General features: G+C 48.2%; 1 pseudogene; it reads left to right on the top strand.

The window, feature by feature from the left end:
- The first annotated feature begins 309 nt into the window (after nt 1-309).
- Nucleotides 310-426, top strand: LOC126215492 (5S ribosomal RNA; annotated as a pseudogene).
- The last annotated feature ends 6,540 nt before the right edge of the window (nt 427-6,966 follow it).

The following is a 6,966-nucleotide window of genomic DNA, read 5'->3' as shown; positions in this document are numbered from 1 at the left end:
ATTAAAAGGTAATAGTCTGCAGATTCAGAAAACGCAAAAAAGTAAAAATTGAACTTTTCATGATTTTGAGCCTTTCCGGAGCCCCTTAATGCACGAAACCACGAGTAGAATATCAAGAGCAAACCGATGGTGCCTTCTTCCGGAAGGTCGCCAAAGTGTCCACGATGAAGAGCGCAGAGTGCGACCCGACATCATCAATGATCACCCGGCTACGCTGGAACGGCAGCGCATCCTGCAGGACGATCGCTTTACGATTACAGAGCTCAGCAGTTTTTTTTTGCGCAGATACCGCGATCCCTGTTGCACGTAGGCAACGGCCTTGCCGCAGTGGATACACCGGTTCCCGTGAGATCACCGAAGTTAAGCGCTGTCGGGCGTGGCCGGCACTTGGATGGGTGACCATCCAGCCGCCATGCGCTGTTGCCATTTTTCGGGGTTGCACTCAGCCTCGTGACGCCAATAGAGGAGCTACTCGACCGGATAGTAGCGGCTCCGGTCAAAGAAAACCATCATAACGACCGGGAGAGCGGTGTGCTGACCACACGCCCCTCCAAACCGATCCTCAACTGAGGATGACACGGCGGTCGGATGGTCCCGATGGGCCACTTGTGGCCTGAAGACGGAGTGCTACTGCTGCTGCTGCTGTTGCACGTGATTGTCACTGAACACGTGCTGCTCAAGAAATTGGGTGCCACGTGGGTGTCGAAAAACCTGACACCCGAGCACAAGAAGAATCGGTCTGGAGCAGCAATGACATTTCTGCAGCGGTGTTATGATGACCGCGATTTGCATCTTTTCTTGCATCTCAAGATATTCCTGTCCCCAAAATGAAATGAATCTAGACACTATGGGACTTAACATCTGAGATCGTCAGTCCCCAAGACTTAGAAGTACTTAAACCTAACTAACCTAAGGACATCACACACATCCATGCCCGAGGCCGGATTCGAACCTGCGACCGTAGCAGCAGAGTGGTTCCGGACTGAAGCGCCTAGAACCACTCGGCCACCTCGCCCGGCTCTTCTACGTCACAGGAATACAAAAGTTGATACCACGATACGACAAGTGTTTCAGTTCCTTTGTTGCCTATGTCGAAAAAGAGCTCAGACATTGCTGTACCTGTTGCCAATAAAGTTTTTCATGTAACTATGTTGCCGTTCCAGAACGAATCTGCCAGGAAGTTCTACGAGGGGCGTTTGAAAACTCTGTGCAAAGTCCGAGAGATGGCACCATCGGCGCGTATTGAGATCTTGTTTAGTTAGGAGCATCTTCGGGAAGAACGCACACCAAGTTTCAGCCATATTGGCCTATTTCTTTGCTTTTGGCATTAATGTGAATCAAGGAAGTCGAGTGATTGTCAAAAAATGGACGATAAATAGTTTTATGTGGTGATTAAACACTACTTTATGAAAGGAAAAACCCCTCAGGAGACTAAAGAGAAGCTTAATAAACATTACGGTGACCCTGCACCTTCGATTAGAACAGTTTATAGGTGGTTTCAAAATTTTTGGAGTGGACATATGAGCACAAGTGATGCTGAACGTTCTGTACGCACTGCGGAGGTTACGACTCCAGAAATCAGTGATAAAATCCATGATATGGTGATGGGTGACAGAAGAGTTAAGGTGCGTGAGATTGGCAGTGCTGTGGGCATCTCCAATGAATGGGTACATAATATTTTGCATACACATTTGTACATGAGTAAGCTATCCGCAAGATGGGTTCCGCGATTGCTCACTCTTGACCAACAACGGAATCGTGTGAAGTGTATCAAGGATAGTTTGCAGCTGTTCAGGAAGAATCTGCAGGACTTTAATCGTCGTTTCGTCACTGTGGATGAAACATGGATACATTACTACTGAGACCAAACAACAATCTAAACAATGGGTTACCAAGGGAGAATCTGTACCAAAAAAAGGCGAAGACCATTCCTTCGGGCGGAAAGGTTATGGCCACTGTCTTTTGGCAATTGCAAGGGATAATCCTCATCCACTATCTGGAAGACGGTAAAACTATTACAGGTGCATACTGTTCATCGTTATTGGACCGTTTGAAAACCGAGCTGCAAGAAAGACGCCGGTGATAGGACTGCAAAAATGTCATTTTTCCATCACGACAATGCACCAGCATACACCTCAGCAGCTGTGGTCGCAAAATTCTTGGAAATAGGATTCCAACTCGCACATTAAAACTGTGGGCCGGACCGAGACTCGAACTCGGGACCTTTGCCTTTCGCGGACAAGTGCTCTACCAACTAAGCTACCCGTCCTTACAGCTTTACTTCTGCCAGTACCTCGTCTCCTACCTTCCAAACTTTACAGAAGCTCACTTGTGAACCTAGCAGAACTAGCACTCCTGAAAGAAAGGATATTGCGGAGACATGGCTTAGCCACAGCCTGGAGAATGTTTCCAGAATGAGATTTTCACCCTGCAGCGGAGTGTGCGCTGATATGAAACTTGCTGGCAGATTAAAACTGTGTGCCGGACCGAGACTCGAACTCGGGGTAGGAGACGAGGTACTGGCGGAAGTAAAGCTGTGAGGACGGGGCGTGAGTCGTGGTTGGGTAGCTCAGTTGGTAGAGCACTTGCCCGCGAAAGGCAAGGTCTCGACTTCGAGTCTCGGACCGGCACACAGTTTTAATCTGCCAGGAAGTTTCACACCAGCGCACACTCCGCTGCAGAGTGAAAATCTCATTCAGGATCCCAACTCGTTTCACACCCCCCCTATTCTCCAGACATGGCTCCCTCGGACTATTACTTGTTCTCCAATTTTAAGAAATGGCTGGCAGGACAAAGACTTTATTCAAACGAATAGGTGACTGCAGCAACTAATAGGTATTTTGCACACTTGGACAATTCCTATTATTCGGAAGGGAACAACAAATTAGAACAGCGTTGGACGAAGTGTATAAGTCTAAAAAGAGACATCTACATCTACATCTACATCTACATTCATACTCCGCAAGCCACCCAACGGTGTGTGGCGGAGGGCACCTTACGTGCCACTGTCATTACCTCCCTTTCCTGTTCCAGTCGCGTATGGTTCGCGGGAAGAACGACTGTCTGAAAGCCTCCGTGCGCGCTCTAATCTCTCTAATTTTACATTCGTGATCTCCTCGGGAGGTATAAGTAGGGGGAAGCAATATACTCGATACCTCATCCAGGAACGCACCCTCTCGAAACCTGGCGAGCAAGCTACACCGCGATGCAGAGCGCCTCTCTTGCAGAGTCTGCCACTTGAGTTTATTAAACATCTCCGTAACGCTATCACGGTTACCAAATAACCCTGTGACGAAACGCGCCGCTCTTCTTTGGATCTTCTCTATCTCCTCCATCAACCCGATCTGGTACGGATCCCACACTGATGAGCAATACTCAAGTATAGGTCGAACGAGTGTTTTGTAAGCCACCTCCTTTGTTGCTGGACTACATTTTCTAAGCACTCTCCCAATGAATCTCAACCTGGTACCCGCCTTACCAACAATTAATTTTATATGATCATTCCACTTCAAATCGTTCCGCACGCATACTCCCAGATATTTTACAGAAGTAACTGCTACCAGTGTTTGTTCCGCTATCATATAATCACACAATAAAGGATCCTTCTTTCTATGTATTCGCAATACATTACATTTGTCTATGTTAAGGGACAGTTGCCACTCCCTGCACCAAGTGCCTATCCGCTGCAGATCTTCCTGCATTTCGCTACAATTTTCTAATGCTGCAACTTCTCTGTATACTACAGCATCATCCGCGAAAAGCCGCATGGAACTTCCGACACTATCTACTAGGTCATTTATATATATTGTGAAAAGCAATGGTCCCATAACACTTCCCTGTGGCACGCCAGAGGTTACCTTAACGTCTGTAGACGTCTCTCCATTGATAACAACATGCTGAGACTATGTCGAAAAATAAAAATGTTTACCCCAAATACGTAAGTAGTTTTTATTTTTGCACGGACTTTTCAAACGCCCCACGTATGTATTCTTAGTTGTTTTTAAAAAAAATTGGGAAACATATTTTCTGGATGCGACTCGCATGATACTGATGTGTGCAGATGCTGATGTGCTCACGCCTGCAGCTGATTTAAGCTCCAAGGGAGGCCACACGGTACGGTGTATCTGAGAGCTAAATTACCCGTTCTGAAAGGAAAACTCATAAGAGAAAAGGAGACCGACAAATCGAGTCATTTGGCGAGCAGCGAGGGAGAGTAGGAGCAAAGACGAGGGGGAAGCAACATCAGCATTTTCGCCCACGCCTTCTACTGCTCGCAAAGTGGATCTCGCAGCGGTGGAAACAAGTGAGCGCAGTGTCCCTCCCCCCCCCCGCCCCTCCTCCCACTCGTGTGTCTGGTGCGCCGGTACACCCAGCAAGCCGCCCACCCAGTTCTGCCGCGCTGCGAATAATTGCGGTCGTGACTGGCCGCGGCGTTTTCCGGCCGCTGTCCACTTTGCCGGGGGGCAAACAGTTCTCCGAAGACGACCCACTGTGGCTTCTGCCCTGCACCCGGCCGGTCAACTGCCGGCAGCCCCGCGTGCGGACGTCCGCCGCAGACCTCCGTGCAATTTCCGCCAGGGAGGGACGCCCCCGCACGTGGCCATTGTGCACAGGCGAACTTTGAAGTCCTTTCGCGACCCGCGCCGGGCAAAAGACCTGCTGCGACGGAGATGGCGGTGCCGGAAACACCCCCTGCCACGCACCGCAGCAAGGAGGATTATCCGCGCTGTAGTACTTTTAGCGGAGTTGCCGAAACGGCACCCACTGGCTGCCGCAATGAGCACTCCGTCTCGCCAGCGGAAGTGAGTGCCCTACATACACGTGGAATCTAAGTCTACATATATACAGGGCGTTACAAAAAGGTACGGCCAAAGTTTCAGGGAACATTCCTCACACACTAATAAAGAAAAGATGATATGTGGACATGTGTCCGGAAACGCTTAATTTCCATGTTAGAGCTCACTTTAGTTTCGTCAGTATGTTCTTCCACCTACGCTCAATGGAGCACGTTATCATGATTTCATACGGGATACTCTACCTGTGCTGCTAGAACATGTGCCTTTACAAGTACGGCACTACATGTACCATGTACAGCGTGTGCAGGCACTGTAAGGAGCTGATTGGCCTCTACGGGTACACTTCTGCGATTGGTTCATCCAAAAATGTGTCAATCCTCATTTCAGTGCAAATGTTCTCTTTACGGATGAGGCTTCATTCCAACGTGATCAAATTGTAAATTTTCACAATCAACATGTGTGGGCTGACGAGAATCCGCACGCAATTGTGCAATCACGTCATCAACACAGATTTTCTGTGAACGTTTGGCTTCAAATGGCTCTGAGCACTATGGGACTCAACATCTTAGGTCATAAGTCCCATAGAACTGAGAACTACTTAAACCTAACCAACCTAAGGACATCACACACACCCATGCCCGAGGCAGGATTCGAACCTGCGACCGTAGCAGCCCCGCGGTTCCGGACTGCAGCGCCAGAACCGCACGGCCACCGCGGCCGGCTGTGAACGTTTGGGCAGGCATTGTTGGTGATGTCTTGATTGGGCACCATGTTCTTCCACCTACGCTCAATGGAGCACGTTATCATGATTTCATACGGGATACTCTACCTGTGCTGCTAGAACATGTGCCTTTACAAGTACGGCACAACATGTGGTTCATGCACGATGGAGCTCCTGCACATTTCAGTCGAAGTGTTCGTACGCTTCTCAACAACAGATTCGGACCAATTCCATGGCCTCCACGCTCTCCTGACCTCAACCCTCTCGACTTTAATTTATGGGTGCATTTGAAAGCTCTTGTCTACGCAACCCCGGTACCAAATGTAGAGACTCTTTGTGCTCGTATTGTGGACGGCTGTGATACAATACGCCACTCTCCAGGGCTGCATCAGCGTATCAGGGATTCCATGCGACGGAGGGTGGATGCTTGTACCCTCGGTAACGGAGGACATTTTGAACATTTCCTGTAGCAAAGTGTTTGAAGTCACGCTGGTACGTTCTGTTGCTGTGTGTTTCCATTCCATGATTAATGTGATTTGAAGAGTAGTAATAAAACGAGCTCTAACATGGAAAGTAAGCGTTTCCGGACACATGTCCACATAACATATTTTCTTTCTTTGTGTGTGAGGAATGTTTCATGAAAGTTTGGCCGGACCTTTTTGTAACACCCTGTATACGAGGGTCGTTCAATAGCTAGTGCCCCACATTCTTAAAAAAAGCCATTAATATACATAGACAAACGTCCTTGTTGGTGCTTCACATTTTAAGTTAGTTCTGTACGCCGGTGAAGTTTCGAACCGTTCTGGCAGATAGCAGAGCGGGCGTACAGCGCCAAAATGGCGTCTACATACAACTCACGTTAAAAGCAAGATGTAAGACAGTGCACAATCTGCGTAGTTCAATTCAGAACAAAAAACGTGGCAAGTTGAGCAAGGGCATCGTTTTGATGCGACACGATGAATGATGGTCTCCATTTGTTTTCGGCACATGTTGGACAAAAAAAAAAATGGTTCAAATGGCTCTGAGCACTATGGGACTCAACTGCTGATGTCATTAGTCCCCTAGAACTTAGAACTAGTGAAACCTAACTAACCTAAGGACACCACAAACATCCATGCCCGAGGCAGGATTGGAACCTGCGACCGTAGCGATCTTGAGGTTCCAGACTGCAGCGCCTTTAACCGCACGGCCACTTCGGCCGGCACATGTTGGACATTTCAATTCCTTTTATGTAAAATGTCTTCGATATTATGATGCTTTGTTGTCTTCTTAATTTGCGAATGTAACGGTATAGTATAGTAACACAGCCATTCCTCAGTTATTGCTTAATGGAGTGGGGAAGACGCCCAAAGCCATGTTCTGCTAATAGCTTTGTGCAGTGTAGTTAAGGTAGTTGTATGTAAGTGCTACACCTTGGTGATGAGGTTGGCGCAGCAGAGGCATTCGCCG

Source organism: Schistocerca nitens, chromosome 12 (assembly GCF_023898315.1).
Source record: "Schistocerca nitens isolate TAMUIC-IGC-003100 chromosome 12, iqSchNite1.1, whole genome shotgun sequence".
Lineage (NCBI taxonomy): Eukaryota > Metazoa > Arthropoda > Insecta > Orthoptera > Acrididae > Schistocerca > Schistocerca nitens.
This window is presented reverse-complemented; position numbering and strand designations above follow the sequence as displayed.